Source organism: Phyllostomus hastatus, unplaced genomic scaffold (genome assembly GCF_019186645.2).
Source record: "Phyllostomus hastatus isolate PE091 unplaced genomic scaffold, TTU_PhHast_1.1 phas_scaffold_78, whole genome shotgun sequence".
Lineage (NCBI taxonomy): Eukaryota > Metazoa > Chordata > Mammalia > Chiroptera > Phyllostomidae > Phyllostomus > Phyllostomus hastatus.
Genome location: NW_025334041.1, coordinates 19,435,326 through 19,450,770, shown reverse-complemented (window position 1 = coordinate 19,450,770; position 15,445 = coordinate 19,435,326). Strand labels below are relative to the sequence as shown.

The 15,445-nt window shown below is 39.3% G+C and overlaps 1 pseudogene; it reads right to left on the bottom strand.

Moving 5' to 3' along the window:
• Nucleotides 1-4,760: 4,760 nt before the first annotated feature.
• The window catches only part of LOC123811188, a 107,452-nt pseudogene continuing 96,767 nt past the window's right edge, over nt 4,761-15,445 (bottom strand).

Here is a 15,445-nt window from a genome sequence, read left to right as displayed (position 1 = left end):
AATAACTTTATTGATTCCAATATTTTGAGTGTGTTGGCTATCTCCCACGTGGTATAACACTGATTGTCCTCAGTTAATGTCTCGATTTGCTCACAATCAACTGCAATTGGTCTACTGACCATGGAGCATCATCCAGCGAGAAATCTCCAGCACGAAACTTCACAAACCACTTTTGACACATTCTATCAGTCACAGTACCTTCTCCACACGCTGCACAAATCATATTCTTTTTGCATTTCAATTGTGTTTTTACCTTTGTTGAAATAATAAAGCATAACATGCCAAAAATGTTGCTTATTTTCTTTCATCTTCAATATTAAAATGACTACACAAAAATTCATCAGTTTTGATAAGTTTTTTAAAAACATGCATGCTGATATCACAGCTGTCACAATACAACCTGACAAAATTGTTTTGAATAAGGTTAAAGGCAACTAAGCACTACTAGAGCCATCTTACAGGAAAAAAACAAATGAATTTCTTGGCCAACCCAATAAAAGTAATTGATATAAAGATACACAATGTGCTTTAACCTTTTATCTGTAGCTTGGAGATCAACTGAGCTCTGTATGGCTTCTTAGTTTTCTTTTGGTTTCTGTAGCACGTGTTTATGCGTGTTGTGCGCATCCGAGCGTATCTGCGTACCCAATACCTGGTGGTAAGAGGGGGGAAATTAGTCCTTCTGCCTTAATTTAAACTTAGACACTAATTAAGAAGCATGTGTCATTTTAAATACTTCTAAAATATATTTTTATAAGAGTACATCACCCTTGGAAAAATATAACTTTTTTTTTTTCAGAAAATCCTTACTTCATTTACATTTGTGTTAACGAATGACTTTGTGAGGTCATTTACTTTTTATACAATCACAGCCATAAGACCTACATCTTTCATTCTTTGGTGCTGTTTTGAAATAAGCATGCACTTGCTGACACATGTTTCTGCTACATTCTTTGCTTCCCCCAATAGGCAAGTCCAGACTTAGAAGGCAGAAGTCCAGCGGAAAGTACCAGAACTTAGGGAACAATATTTGCCTAACCGCCCACACCACAGAATGCTTTCTTGGAATCTGCTGTGTATATAAGATGGTATCCTACCCACACGTGTAACATTTGCCTTTCTGAAAATCAAATTTGATTCTACAAGGAAATCACGGAAAATATTGTTCTCTCAGATTATACCAGATTTGTCTCTTCCACCACCAAAAAAAAAAGTTCAGGATAGTTTTAAAAAGTATAAACTGTCTCACATCAAACTTATAAACCATTTATGGAAGTTGGCTTTGCAACCTCTGTTTTTAGCAAAGGTGGGGGGGCTTTATTTATAATAAAAAAAACTAATTTAAGGTCTGTTAAGTGCTATAAAAATTAAACTAGTTTTTTAATGTGCATGGAACTTTCCTTTTCATTCCTCAACAGTTTTTCTGGCTCTCCTGAACTGAAACCCTGTTTGCTAAGGTTATCTTTGACTTCTGACTTGCCTGGTCACAGACTCCTAATAGTCCATTATATTTGCTCAGGGTATGACGTGTCACCCAATCAGCCCTTTTTTTCCTGTGAAAACTGTTGCCATTGGTCCCCATGATACCATTCTTGTGACGCTCTTCTAGTCTTTCCAATGATTTTTTTCCAGTCTCCCTGGTATCCTCTTTTTACTTTGATTAGTTTTTAATCATTGTGTTTCCAACTTGACCCTCTGTTCTTACACACATTCCCAGGGCTACTTCACTAAGCCATGAATCAAAGTATCATGTGGACACTGATAAACCCAAAATTTCAGTCTCCAGTGTTGTCCGCCTGCCCTGGACAACTAACCCAGTACTTTGCAGCCATTTTAGACAGACTGTGTCCACAGTACAACACATTTTCTTACTTTCTTTTATCATTGTCCTCCTTAGATTGGCTTCTCTTTTGCTGTTTTTGTCTTACAGCATCATCATTTATCATGCAACCCCCTAAAATCTTTTTTAAAGGTGCACTGTGCCCGACTCCCTTCCCTCCAGGACATTTCTCATGCTCTTTTCCTACCAGGAGCATTTTCTGATGCCCCTTCACTCAGTCAACCTGGAAGCACCCTACTTATCTCACGCTAATTCCTCAGAGAAGTTCTCTCAAGTTTATTTTTCACAAGCTGCTTCAAAACTGACTTTTCCTTCTAAAGAACTTATTGCAGACTGGAGCAAGACAAGTTGAGTGATTATCAAACAAGGGACTGTAGTTTTCATTTCCCCACTGTTTTCTAATCGCACAGGGGCACACTTACTCTGGTTCACCATTTTATCCTCATCAACGAGCCAAGTCACTGGTAGAAGGCTCTCAAGAAATCCTCTTGAATATTGAATGAGTGGCTTTTTCTGAGCACCTGCTGATGCCCTCCAGCTTCAATCAGTCACTGCCATCCTTTTGCTTCTGTTGAATCACATCTTTCAGACCTGCTCTTTCATCCTCACCCCCAGGCTTGTCCTTGGGGGAGGTCCTCAGCACCCCTTGCCCACCGTCAGATTCAACTCCACCCACCAAATTCTCAGTTATGTTATTTTTTAGACACAAATACAGTAGATGTATGCTCCTGCTTGGGAATATTTAATGTCTTCCAATTTTCTCTAAGAACAAATCTAAGACCTAAGCCTGGTCTGCAAGATGCTCGGCAATGTGACTCTAGCCCCCTTTCCAATATCACCTTACCACCTCATTCACCGTGTGTTTCAGTCACTGCAGAAGTCTCACGTGCCTTGCACACACCACACTCTTTCCTTTTCTGTGCTGGTTCCCTCTGCTATTTTGAAGTCCTTCATCTGTGTCTTGAACTCTAACATTTATGTGAATCTCACAGTTATAAATGAAAAAAAATCCTTACTTTGGCAAAGTATTACCCATTTACATCCTTGTATAAAGCACACTTCCTAACTCTATATTAGCCTTTGGGTACAATTCATGAGTAGAGGCATACTAGAACGGTAAGATCATTTCTCTGACTTTACACATCAACTTCTTTTGGCGAAAGGGACTCTGGTTTCATTTCCCAGCCTGTTCTCACATTTGCTCCCAGTCATTTTTCCTTGCCATCACTTTTTCTGCCAGCTGCATTCAGGTCACATTTCCTGTACCACCATGTCAGCAAATGGCAATTCTCTGCTCTGCTCCAGCCGTGGTCGTGCAGAGATTGGTAGTGCGTGTCCTCTTATCATATGTTGATCTTTGTGAGTCAAAAACCAGGGTGACCCCATTTTCTTTCTTCCCTCCTGTACCTTTAGTCATGCATTGCCTGTCTTATTCATTTTTAAATATATCCATCTGCTTGCCCTTGGAGAAATTGGCACAGGTGTTTGAGGGGGCCGGCCTGGAAGGCAACCTAGGTAGCCAGCCTCCAGACCCCAAATCTAGTCTTTTCATGACTGCCAGCCAAGGTTCCTGGTCTGGGTTTGTCATTCCGGAAATCTCACGTGAAGGCTGCGGCTGCGGGGCCAGCTGTGAGTCCTATCTTCCCCAGGCATTGCTGCCCTGTCGGTCTCACCAGAAATTCCAATAAACCACTTCTCCTGCCAGACTTCTCAGCTAACCATTGTAGCTTATTACAGTGAGTCATGGCCCGAAATCAAGAAACAGAAAGTCTAAATAGAGCACACATCTCAAAATTTGTACATAAATGCCTAGCTTTTGGTGATCTGTTGGTACTAGAAGTTTCCAAATGATTTTCTTCAATATGTCCTCTGATATTCTTTAATAAAAATTACTAATAGGCCCCCAGTGTCCTATAATAGATGATTTATGAGATGTATGTTAGTTCAATTAATTTGACAATTTATATGCATGGCTACCAGTAAAGCAGATTCTGGATCTCTTTAGAAGATACAGGGGAAGAAAAAGTAGTTTTCACATATTCAGTGAGGATATTTTTGTCATTAGTCATTTGGAGTGGATCCCTGTTGTAGAGTTTAGCTTGCTGGAATTTGAACTTACTCTAATATAATAAGGGAAGGGAGAGTAAAATATTTTGACCATCTGTCATTTATGAGATACTGGTCTATAATCTATATGGTCTTTCTTTCATTCTTTTTTTTTTAAGAAGAAAATATGGTCTGTATTTAGATTCAGGGAGAATATAAAATAAAAGAAACATTTGTTCAGGAGAGGCAGAGCTGTCCATTATGCTAAATCCTGATAGAAACATTTCCTTTGTGTCTTTATTACAGTAAAGATATGGTATGATGTGGTGGATGTCTATAGTATACACATACAGTGTATATTCTACAACTTTCCTCTAATAGGTACAAATGTAGTTGTATTCATATGGCTGGCTTTCTAATGTCCTGAAGGTAGTCTTTGGAATTCAATTCAGTAAAATAAATTGCATAGGGGATTGTAAATATAGACTATGTGTGTGGCTCTAATGATCTAGCAAGATGCTTGAAATTGAAACTTTGTTTTTTTTTTTTAAAGTACAAAGCCCTTGGGGTATATACTTTTATTTTAAGTTTAGATTTTCTGCAGGATGGTAACATATGTCTTTTCCTATCCAGAGGTAAAATGTATTTTCCAAAAATTTGGATACTGCCCACTGCATTAAATTTAAATTAAAACAATCCTTATGTATATAGACAGTAAAAGTAAGCAAAAAACATAACACATTCCAATTTTTAATATATCAAAAATGTTTCCAAGGCAACGCTATTGAAATGATTGTACCACGGTCCCCAACACAACATCAAGCTCTAACTGGACAGTACAGAGAGGGCAGGACGGTCTCATCCAGACACTGTTCTAGGTGCTTTTCTCTCCATCACCGACTAAAGCTACGACAGCTTTCTCGGCTTCTTTAGTGATGGCATTTGCAGTCTCTTTGGCTCTGCCCTTGAAGTCGTTCACCGCATTGCCTACCTGAGACTTCTGCTTCGGGAAGAAAGGAGAAAGACGTGATTGTGGGGCGGTTCCGCCTGTTAGAAGGGCTCAGGCCGTGCACTGCAGCAGGAATCCACCTCTCACTTCGGCGTGTGGTGGAAGGGAGACCGAGGCAGGAAGAGATCAGAAGAGAATTCAGCAATGCTGAACACACTGCGGGAGGTCAGCCACTGGGTACCACCTTCTTTGTTGGGATTCTCTATGGCTTTAATTGAGATGTAGGCTGGCCAGCCAAATCCTATCAGGTTGCCGAGGACAGAGGCCCCATCACCCAACATCAAGTACAAGGCCACCCGCCTGATGACACTGAGCACGATGTAGCTACGGTCCACTTGATCTTGGCCTTGAGCTTGGCCAAAAGGTCAGTCATGCAGTTCTCTTTATGCAGGAACCAGTGGAACCTCGGTCTCAAGGCCACAGATATGGCGGGGACTGTCCTGTGGCCGCCTAGGGCTGCTCCTAGAGAGGGTAACTGCAGGGGTTGGGAGGAGGGTGACAGGCAGAGCCGGAGGGGGCAGTGGTGGTCAGGGCTGAAAATTTCTTGAATTTCTTCACAAAATGATAGAAATTCCCAAAGGTGTTTTGGAAGGGTGTTTACAGAAAAATTATGCAGAAAACAGATGCTTTGAGGATTAAATGCTTTTAATAAATTAATTTAGTAAAATGACATAGTTAATTGCCTAAAGATTCCTGGAGACCATGAAAACATATAAAGATGTCACACTTTGACATAGTCAAAGGTGGTCAGTGGATAATTGACACAAGTAAGTTAAACCTCAATATAATTTTTTCTCTGCATTATTTTGTCCATTATCTCTATTAGATTGGTTATCAATATTCATCAAGTTAAACAAGTGGTTGAGTTTGTTTATGCTGGTCCTTTTTACATCCTAATTACCCTCCAGGATGCACCTCATGTCCCACTGCCCCCTAAATCTTTTTTCTCCTGTTTCTTTACATGTGTAGCCTCTGTTGTACAATATGCCTTCCTTCACCGGGCAGTTTTATTTGTGATGGACTTGTTTGTATCGTACGCATAGTTCTATTGTAGTTGGCAAACTACCTTAATTCAATGCAATTTAGTAACACAAGGCTTTATAAAAATTACCTTACACAGTTAAAGATGGAATTTAAGGCCAAGACTCATGTATTCTATCTGGAAACTTAGTAATCTTTTCCTTTCACATAAGTGCATGTTGAATATCTGGGTGACGTAGATTCATTCAAACTGAATGAGCCTTCAAGTGTCAGAACAACATGGTAGAATTTTATGGAGACGTTGAATGTTTTATTTTCAGCACTTCTCAAAAAGGGCTCTGCTTGATCTCTGTGCAAAATCATGTCTATTGATAGTATACATAAATTCATGTCTACTGTTGTTAAGATATAGATTTTATTGAATATTATTCTATTGCTTTGTGCTACAATGCAAAAATAGAATATCATTTTACCACAGCTGTTTTCTACTAGTCTACCTTTTTAATGACTCATTGGTTGTTCAAAATATCATATATTTTAGTTGTGAGTTGTGATACATTTCCATGTCCCAGATTCAGTACACAGATATTTCAGTGAGACATTGCTGCCTCCATTAAGATTCTTCATCTCTGTCCTGGAATTTAACTGATCATTAAAATTACAATGATGTGAAATGAACAAGCTAACTGTTCAAGCATGGAAACACAAAACCTCATTTGTGGTAATGGGATTTGACTTGCCTTTTTCCTCTCACTTTTAATAATATAATGTTGATGCATCTGAATGTAATTAGCATAAGCAGTCTTCAGAAATGCTTTACTGTGCAAGAATGCATGGATTAGAATTTTGATTATTATTGTTTTTCCACACAGTGACTTTTGAGGCCAGGCCAAATGTACTTCTGGTTCTTCAGCTGTACTAATCAATGTAACTGTGAGTGTATGTTTTCAAGATTTATTTTATGGCCAGATTTTCTTGTCTTGATGACAAAAATGACAAAAATGTTACTCCTCTCCTGTGTCTATTGAAATGGACTGACTTATTTTTGGAGAACAATAGAGGGTAAAAACTAGAAAGCAGCTAGAAAGGGAAATTCCTTTTCCTTTGCTTTACTCCTTCTCCTACATGTAGATAGTGGGAGATTGAGTTAAAAATAAATGTTTCACTTCCCCGCTGATCAATTGTTCATGTGAAATGAAAAGGCAAGTAACATATAATATGGAAGATTAATCTCTAAAGAAATGTTAATTCAAAAGAAGTTTGGCTGAACTGTCTTGACAAATAAGCAATGACTGAAGTGCATTTAACTGGAGCTGTGTCCTAGTTATATAGACATAGCAGCATATCAGTGGACAATATTTTTACATGGAAGTGTCCTGGTAAAATTTAAAGCAGAGTTTCCTTTGAGGGAATCCGGTCATCAAGCCTCCACTGTCTCAGGAAATTTCTGAGATACATGTGTGACAGCTTAGGTTTCAACTCTAGTCTAGTGCGCAGTGAATTTGCTGACCACAGCGATACTTCCTCCTGTGTAAGTGACTGATACCTCTCTCGCGAGTTGCCATGTTGACTAAGAGTAAATCTGGACTGAGGTGCGTTTATGGATCTTATCATCCCAAATACAACATAGAGCACTGTCTAAAAATTATTGTCATATCCTCTCTTTGCAGAGGTGTATAATTCATTTGTTAAGATAAATACTTCAGCCCTGGCTGGTGTGGCTCAATGGGTTGAGTGCTGGCCTGTGAACAAAAGGGTCCCTGGTTCAATTCCCAGTTGGGGCACATGCCTGGGTTATAGAATAGGTCCCCATTGGGGGGCATGTGAGAGGCAACCATACATTGATGTCTCTCTCCCTTCCCCTCTGTCTAAAAATAAATAAATAAATAATCTTTAAAAAAGATAAATAGTTCATTAAACATTTTTTGTTGTTGTTGTAGGGTTTTGTTTTGTTTTGGTTTTAGAACTTGGGAGCCCTAGAGAACTCTGTGTATGTATGAGCCCATGCATGTGTTTGATGTCCTTGTGAGTATTCTTATAGGGAAGGAAGGAAGGAAGGAAGGGAGGGAGGGAGGGAGGGAGGGAGGGAGATGGAATAGTCTTCATTTTGAAAAATGAAATCAAAAGTTATGAATGAAGCCCTGACTGGTGTGGCTCAGTGGATTGAGCACCAGCCTGCAAACTAAAGGGTCTCCAGTTTGATTCCAGGTCAGGGTACATGTCTGTGTTGTGGGCCAGGTCCTCAGTAGAGGGTGCATGAGAGGCAACCACACACTGATGTTTCTCCCTCTCTCTTTCTCCCTCTTTTCCCCTCTAAAACAAAACAAAATAAAATCTTTTTTAAGAAGTTATGAATGCATAGTTTAGGGTACATAATTTTGAGTTTTAATTGGAATAATTTAATTTAATTTAACTTGAGTAAACTGGGACATCATACTCATAAATCAGGTGTATTAATAAAAGTGTCATGCTAATTTTAAAAATTTAGAGGAATAATTCTCCATTAGACAATTATCTTAAGCATCTATAATATATTGAATCTCTGGTACAGCATAAGATGGGAATTACAACCCAGGCATGTGCCCTGACCTAGAATATATATATTACATATATATATGAGTAAATTTTATATATATTATATAATGATATATAAACTATATCATTATAGTTTATAGATATATAAACTATAGTTTATATAATGATATATAAACTATATCATTATAGTTTATAGATATATAAACTATATATAGTTTATAGTTTATAGATATATAAACTATATATATAGTTTATAGTTTATAGATATATAAACTATATCATTATATAATATACAACATAATATTATATAATATATAAATATATAATATACAAAATTATATATTATATATAATATATATTATGTATATAATATTGAAATTCATATCTTATAGATAAGATCTTAGAAACCATGTAATCTTGGCATTGCAAATTGGTTTGTACTCTTGTATTAACACTGATGAAATGGTAATGGATGCATGCAGCATTTCTTGAGGATTCTGGGGATACTTTTAGATTAGGGCAAAAAAGTTTTATGATTGATTGCTTATGTCTGCATGGACACAGCATGGAGAATGATGGCAGGAATATTAGGTATCTTGACATCTCTGATCTATTTCAATATAACACATTTATGGAAAAGGAAAACCAGACATTCATATGCTGACTCTGTTATTATATGACACTGTAGAGATTGTGCAATGTATTCACATATGCCATGACAGTTAATTTTTACAACAGTCTGGTGAGGTTTGTAATATTTGAACCTAGGTGTAGGTGACAAAACTGATGTTGTTTAAGTCCACAGAGCAAGTTCGTGCATTGCTAAGATCAAAAACAAGGTCTGTCCCCGCCAGCTAAGAATCCTTTCCACAATAAAACAAAAGACTGTTCTCACTGTATCACTAAGGAATGTCTCTGTGACTAACAGAGAATCAGATCAAGGAGTGATAGGTTAAATGGGTCATAAATCGAATTTGTTTCTTGTTGCTGCTTTAACAAATTACCCAAAACTCAGAGGCTTGAAAGAATTCACATTTATTTTTGTATGGCCCTAGAGCTCAGGAGACTGCAATAAGCTTTAGTGGACTCAAAAAGCAGGTGGCAGCAGGACTGTGTTCCTTCTGGAGCCTGTGGAGAAAATCCTTGCTTTGTGTTTTCTGGCTTCTAGAGGTGGTCTGCATTCCTAGGCTCATGGCCCCTTCCTCCACCTTCAAAACCAGCAGCTTAGACTCTTGTTTCCTTTCTGACTTCTGCTTTTTATGCTTGCATTTTCCCTCTCTGGTTCTGATCCTTCTGCCTACCTCTTCTACTTCCCCTCGTGGTTATATTGGATTCACCTGGGTAATCCAGGACAGACTTCCCATCTCAAACCCCTTCACTTAATCACACCTTCAAATTCCCTCATCAATGTAACATATTCACAGGTTCCAGGGATTAGAAAATGGACTTCTGGGGGCTACAGTTCAGCCCACCACACATAAAGCTAGTGTAAATGTTCCAAAGATGGTGCCATAACTCATGAGTAGCAATTCAGTTTCTCACCAATGACCAAAGTTTCTTCCTTCTTTTTCCTCTGCCATCTTTAAAGTTTTGGCCTATATTCTCATGGTTGCAAGATGACTGCCATAGCAGGAGGTATAACATTTGTCCTTAAGGAAGGAATAAGAGGAAAGTGAGAAGGCAACTTCTTTCCTTCTTATTCAGAAAGTGAAGCTCTACTCATAAAATCCCCCCTCTATCTTGTAGGCCAGCACTACACAGGACACAGGGATAACACTAGCTACAAAGGGGAATGGAAATTTAGGTATTTTACCATTTAGTCTCTCTTTTTGAAGATAGCAAGGAAAAGAGAAGATTCAAAATGGGCGTTCAGTCAATAAACTTTCTATTGGTCAGAATGTCCAGTTGCAAATTTAAGCAGAGAAATTAATTATAGAATATCAAACTATAGATTATTTGAAAAGAGTAAATAACCTGTATTACTGATTACAAAGATTAGTGATATAGCTAGGATTATACCCCACAGGACTTTCTAGCAAAAATATCACTGCTGCTACTGTCCCACATGGGCAGTGGTCCCTAAAGGATATGGATTCCAGAAGATCGTGTTGCTACCTCCACTTTAGCACATACTAAAAAATGTCCCCATCAGTGGCCACTCACTCATATTGCTTGTATCTGCACCCAAATCTCAGGTGCATCTGAGTTATGAAACCTGGACATATGTCCATCCATACCTGCAAAGGAGTCTGGGGAAGTCTCCAAGACCAGGTCTTCCAGAAAGTAGAGCTTGAGACAAAGATTGACATGCTGACATTTCATTTGAGAGGTACAAATTTAGGAGTGAGGGTGGGAAAAAATTGAGGGCAGAGAAGGTGCTTGGTGCATTTCTGTGTTGGTTCCTGCTTCACACATGTGTCCATTGGTATGTTGTTGTTTTCCAGAGAAACCGAAAAGAGGAACTGATTCCCTTAGACGGGAAAAAGGAGGAGAAATTTATCTGTGGAGCTTCCTCTCACACCCACTCCCTATTGGCCAGGTCAGCCTCACAGTGGGCCAGTTCCTCCAGTCATCCAGGTTGTATAATTCAGCCCACTTGGTGACTGTTCAGGAAGCCAGACCCACGCCTGGCACTGTGGCATTTCCTCTGAGTATATAGAGGAGCAATGCAGCTTAGACAGTGTCAACATGTGAGCGATGTGGACAATATGGGCCAGAGCTTCATCTCAGGCCAGTGACAAGGTCCAGAAGTGGATAGCACCTTTAGGAGGAAAGAGGCCGTTTAAGGGATCTAAATATGCATGGCAGGTTTTCATCCTATAGAGTAGGGTTTTTGGTTTCTACCTTAAGAAGGTTGTTTTCACAATGTAGAGTATTATCATGACATAGGGACGGTCTTCCTGACCTATTGGGCAGCTCCCAGGTGTCTGTTACCACCAGCCATCCCTTATCACTCAATTAAAGTACATCTCCCTTGTCATTTCCTCAACAGCCCCCTAGTTGTTTTTTTCCTGCTAGAGCTTACACCATTTGGACTCCACGATGGCAGTATTGCCTGTGTTTTGATCACTATTGCATTCCCAGGAATTTCAGCACAGTGTAAGTTTGTGTATATCTTAGTTGATTGGATGAATGAATGGATGAATAAATACAAGATAGCACATAATAAAAGAAACAGTGAGTGGCTATTGTGGGGATTAAGATAAATAAAACAATCTTGGATTGGAAAAATTTCACAAAAGAGGTGGGATCTAGGTTAGGTGGTAGCATATGGTTTTAACAGAACATCGAGAAAAGCCACACGTGAAGATACAGATGCGGAAATACTGTTAGTTTGTCCATGGAATGGGGGAAAAAGCAATGCCTTATTAAATGTCTTGTAAACACGTTTACATAGTAGATGGATTTCTGCTGATCTCTAATTATTTTCCTGACTTAGAAGTCCACAAAACTCTGTGCCAGAGAGACTCAGACCTTAATTCTATCATGCCTAAATCTCTCTCCAGAGATATTTTCCTTTCGGTGACCTGGGAAACTGAACTTTCTTAATTGGATTAGTGGCACTTTGCTATTTCAAACCGAAACAGGATCCACCAGCTGACACTCGCTAGAGCTTTATAATCTACACCATCGAGTTTGTGGTCATTGCCGAAGTATGCAGCTAACCCAGGGAGACAGGAAGTGGCATTAGAATTGTTTCTGTTTAGCCCTGCTTAGAGATGTAGTCTGAGATAATAAAAACAGTGCGTTTTGGTTTTTTTTTTTTTTCTGTATCAGAATGCATCTTCCGTGTAGAGCTGCAGTGTACGAAGAGAAGCCAAAGGAACTTCTTGGTCACTCTGTATGCATTTCCTGGGCACTCAGTATTTCAAAGGAGCCTTAGAGTCAATTCATTTGCTCTCAACGATTTTCTTGTTTAGTGAGAGAGTGAATCCTACAAACCTCAATCCCATTTATTAAAATGCCAAAGCAATCTGTATCTTATATCAAATAATCATGTCTGTGGTAAGCTTAGGGAGTTTAGTCATTTATCCAGAGTTGTTTTTCCCATAACAAAGTCTCTAAATAGAATTATCAAGTCTACCAAATGTTAATTTGTCGAGAAAAACAGAATAGCTAATAAGGAAAATTAGATTTATATTGTAAATAGGGTATTATCCTGAAGGCTTCCATGTGTTCAAAAGGAACTGCGACTGCAATGTGACTGAGGGGAAGTCTCAATCAACCGAACTGCAGTCACTTTCAGTGCATTACAGAATCTTGCTCTGGGGGGTGTTCTCCCAAACACCACCACTGCCTTTCAGGTTTTCGGTGGGGTGTGCAGATAGTTACAGGGGCGACCATGACGGTGGGATCCTGATTGTTAAAAACCAAACTACAACTGAGTAAATTTTGAAGATCTTACTGGCTTTTTTCAGCAATGCATGAACCAGGGAGCATTCAATCTAGCTGACAGAAAGGGGCTCCAAGACACCATACAAAATGAAAGGCTTTCAGAGGCAGAAGAGAGTGGGCACCAGGTTAGTTGCTACAGGGTCCCTTTCCTTTAGGGGAATCAGGGGTCTGGAAAGCAGCTTACAGAATTAGTACTAATTAGGTGATTCCTGATCGATTGGTTTAAGACTTATTTCTGACAGAGCCAGACACTGTAGTGTCTAGCTAGTTAAGTCTCAGTTTGGTGACATGGGGCTTAGCCTAAGTAACTTAGCTAGAGGCCTGTTTTTAACTTGGTGCTCTGCTAGGACTGTTTTCTGCAGAACACACTCCCATTCACATACCAGATGGGGAAGGTGGATGCCTGGCTCTCTTGGCCACTCTAAGGAAGGAGAGAGCTAAGAAGACAGCTTCTGTTCCTGAACACGGGCAGACGCCAGCCTGCTGATAGGATTTCCAAAGGTCCTAGGGTTTCCAGTGGATGAAGCTGCACACCCACCACTTTTCCCTTAGAGAGTGGATAGAATGATCCCTCACCTATCATGGGAGTTATGTTCCAGAGACCCCTGTGATAGGTGAAAACCCACGAAGTAGCGGTGTTATATTTATTTTATTATTTATATATATTTTAAGGCTCTATAAACCCTTCCCACACTCCTATAAACCTTTCCCACTCTCTTATTAACCTTTCCCACACTCTTTATAAACACTTCATATGCTCTTAAACACTTTCTACACTCTTACACCTACGTAATTTTAACAACATATAAAATTCTATATGGGTACAGTATACAGCAAAACCCCATAATATAGAGAAAACTCTGCAATACAGAATTAAATATATTTCTTTAAAAAAACCCGCGATACAGTGAAGCTGCAAGAAGTGAACCGCGATATAGTGAGGGTCACCTGTATTGACCACATTGTGGTAGATGCTTTGTCCTAATGCCCTCCCTGGACTTCAAGGAGTATAGAGCGTTTGCTCCACAGCCTATGTTCTCCCATCCCTTGTTATTCTCTGCTGTCCACGTCTCTTCTAGAACATTTTCCAAGTAGATTATAATTTTGAGAAGTTGGCCCAAGGTGCCGCTTTAAATTGCTTTTGTGAAAAACCAGTCTCTGTGATTTACTTTGTCATTAAGGTATTTAGATTTTAGGGTGGGGACTGCAAATATTTCCCTGCATCCCAAAGGGGACAGGAAGAGAGGGGGAGTTTGCCAGAAGAATGAGATTAGAGCTGGCACTAGGGCACTCTCTATGGAAAAATCAGAAAACGTCCTCGCTCCCCTCCATGGCCCCTAACTGACGGGATTAGCCATGGGAGAATGGCTGCATCAGCCACGTCCCTTTTCCCTCTTGTTGTCAATGGCAGTGATCAGAAACGGAAAGAAGCTTATAGTGCAGCAACTGCCCAATCCCAATCCGACACCCTTGAACACCTGCAAGTTTGTGGGCTGGAACTTTGGTTTGGGGGAAACAAAAGGAAGGTCCTATTGGGACGTGCAGGCCTGCCTTGCTGATCTCTCACTGATCTCTTCCACACCACGTCTGATGCCCATTGTATACTCTATGCTTGCCTTCCTATTTTCCCATATTCTCTCATAAGTATTTAGGAACAACATTTTAAAATGTAAAAAGTTGTGTGTGTGTATGTGTATGTGTATTTATATATCACTCTAATATCTTCCTAGCGCTGTGTCCTCATGCCTCTTACGGGAATCTGTCTGCTTCTCAATTTTTTTTTTTTTGGTCAAGTTCTGATTGAGATTGAGGTGTCATGAACTGTGTACTTTTCTGGCATAAAAATTATTTTGAGATTTTTCTTTAAGGTTTCCTATCAGATTATATTGACGTTATTAGGTTATAGTGAATTGTACATTGAAATCAATGGTCTCAGTGTGGTTTTCCTATTGTCTAAAATAAGGGAATTAGCCTTAAATGGAGGCTGCAACTAGTTTGTTTGCCTGTTCCAACCTGGGCTGGGAGTTCCTCCTGCCAAATTCTATATGGAAAAAAGGGGGCAGCTGAAGGCTAGGTCAAGGGTGAACATTCAGCCCACTTGCTTCGCTGTGCCAGTTGGGATAAAACATGGAGACTGTGAACTTCAGTTTCTTTAGGTGTAAGATAGTGACAATAATCCTTTCTTCATTTCTTGGTTTTGAAGATGAAATTTATAAAAACATAACACGTGGGAAAGTGTTTTTGAAACTCTAAGAAACTATAGGAAATATGAGGAACTTAACTTACAGTAACCAAGAGGCTGGCTGTTTATTTTAAGTGTACTAAGTCAAGCCTGCTTTACTCCTGGTAAAGAAGATATTAATTCAGACTCTGGATGTACCTATGTCTTAACTTTTATACCATCTTAATATTTCCTGTGAAACCAAAAACAGTAGACTACATTGCTAAACATCAGTTTACTTTATCTTCCAGAGGTAAGGTTTTGGGCTTCTGATACATAGCAGGAAAAACTATGTAAATTATATTTAACTCTGAGCCCTAATATGTTAAGTGAGGATAGCATGAAATGAACTCAGAATCCTTTTTACGGGAAATACGCATTACATTCCCAAGAGAACACAGCGTGAGGATTCACTTCC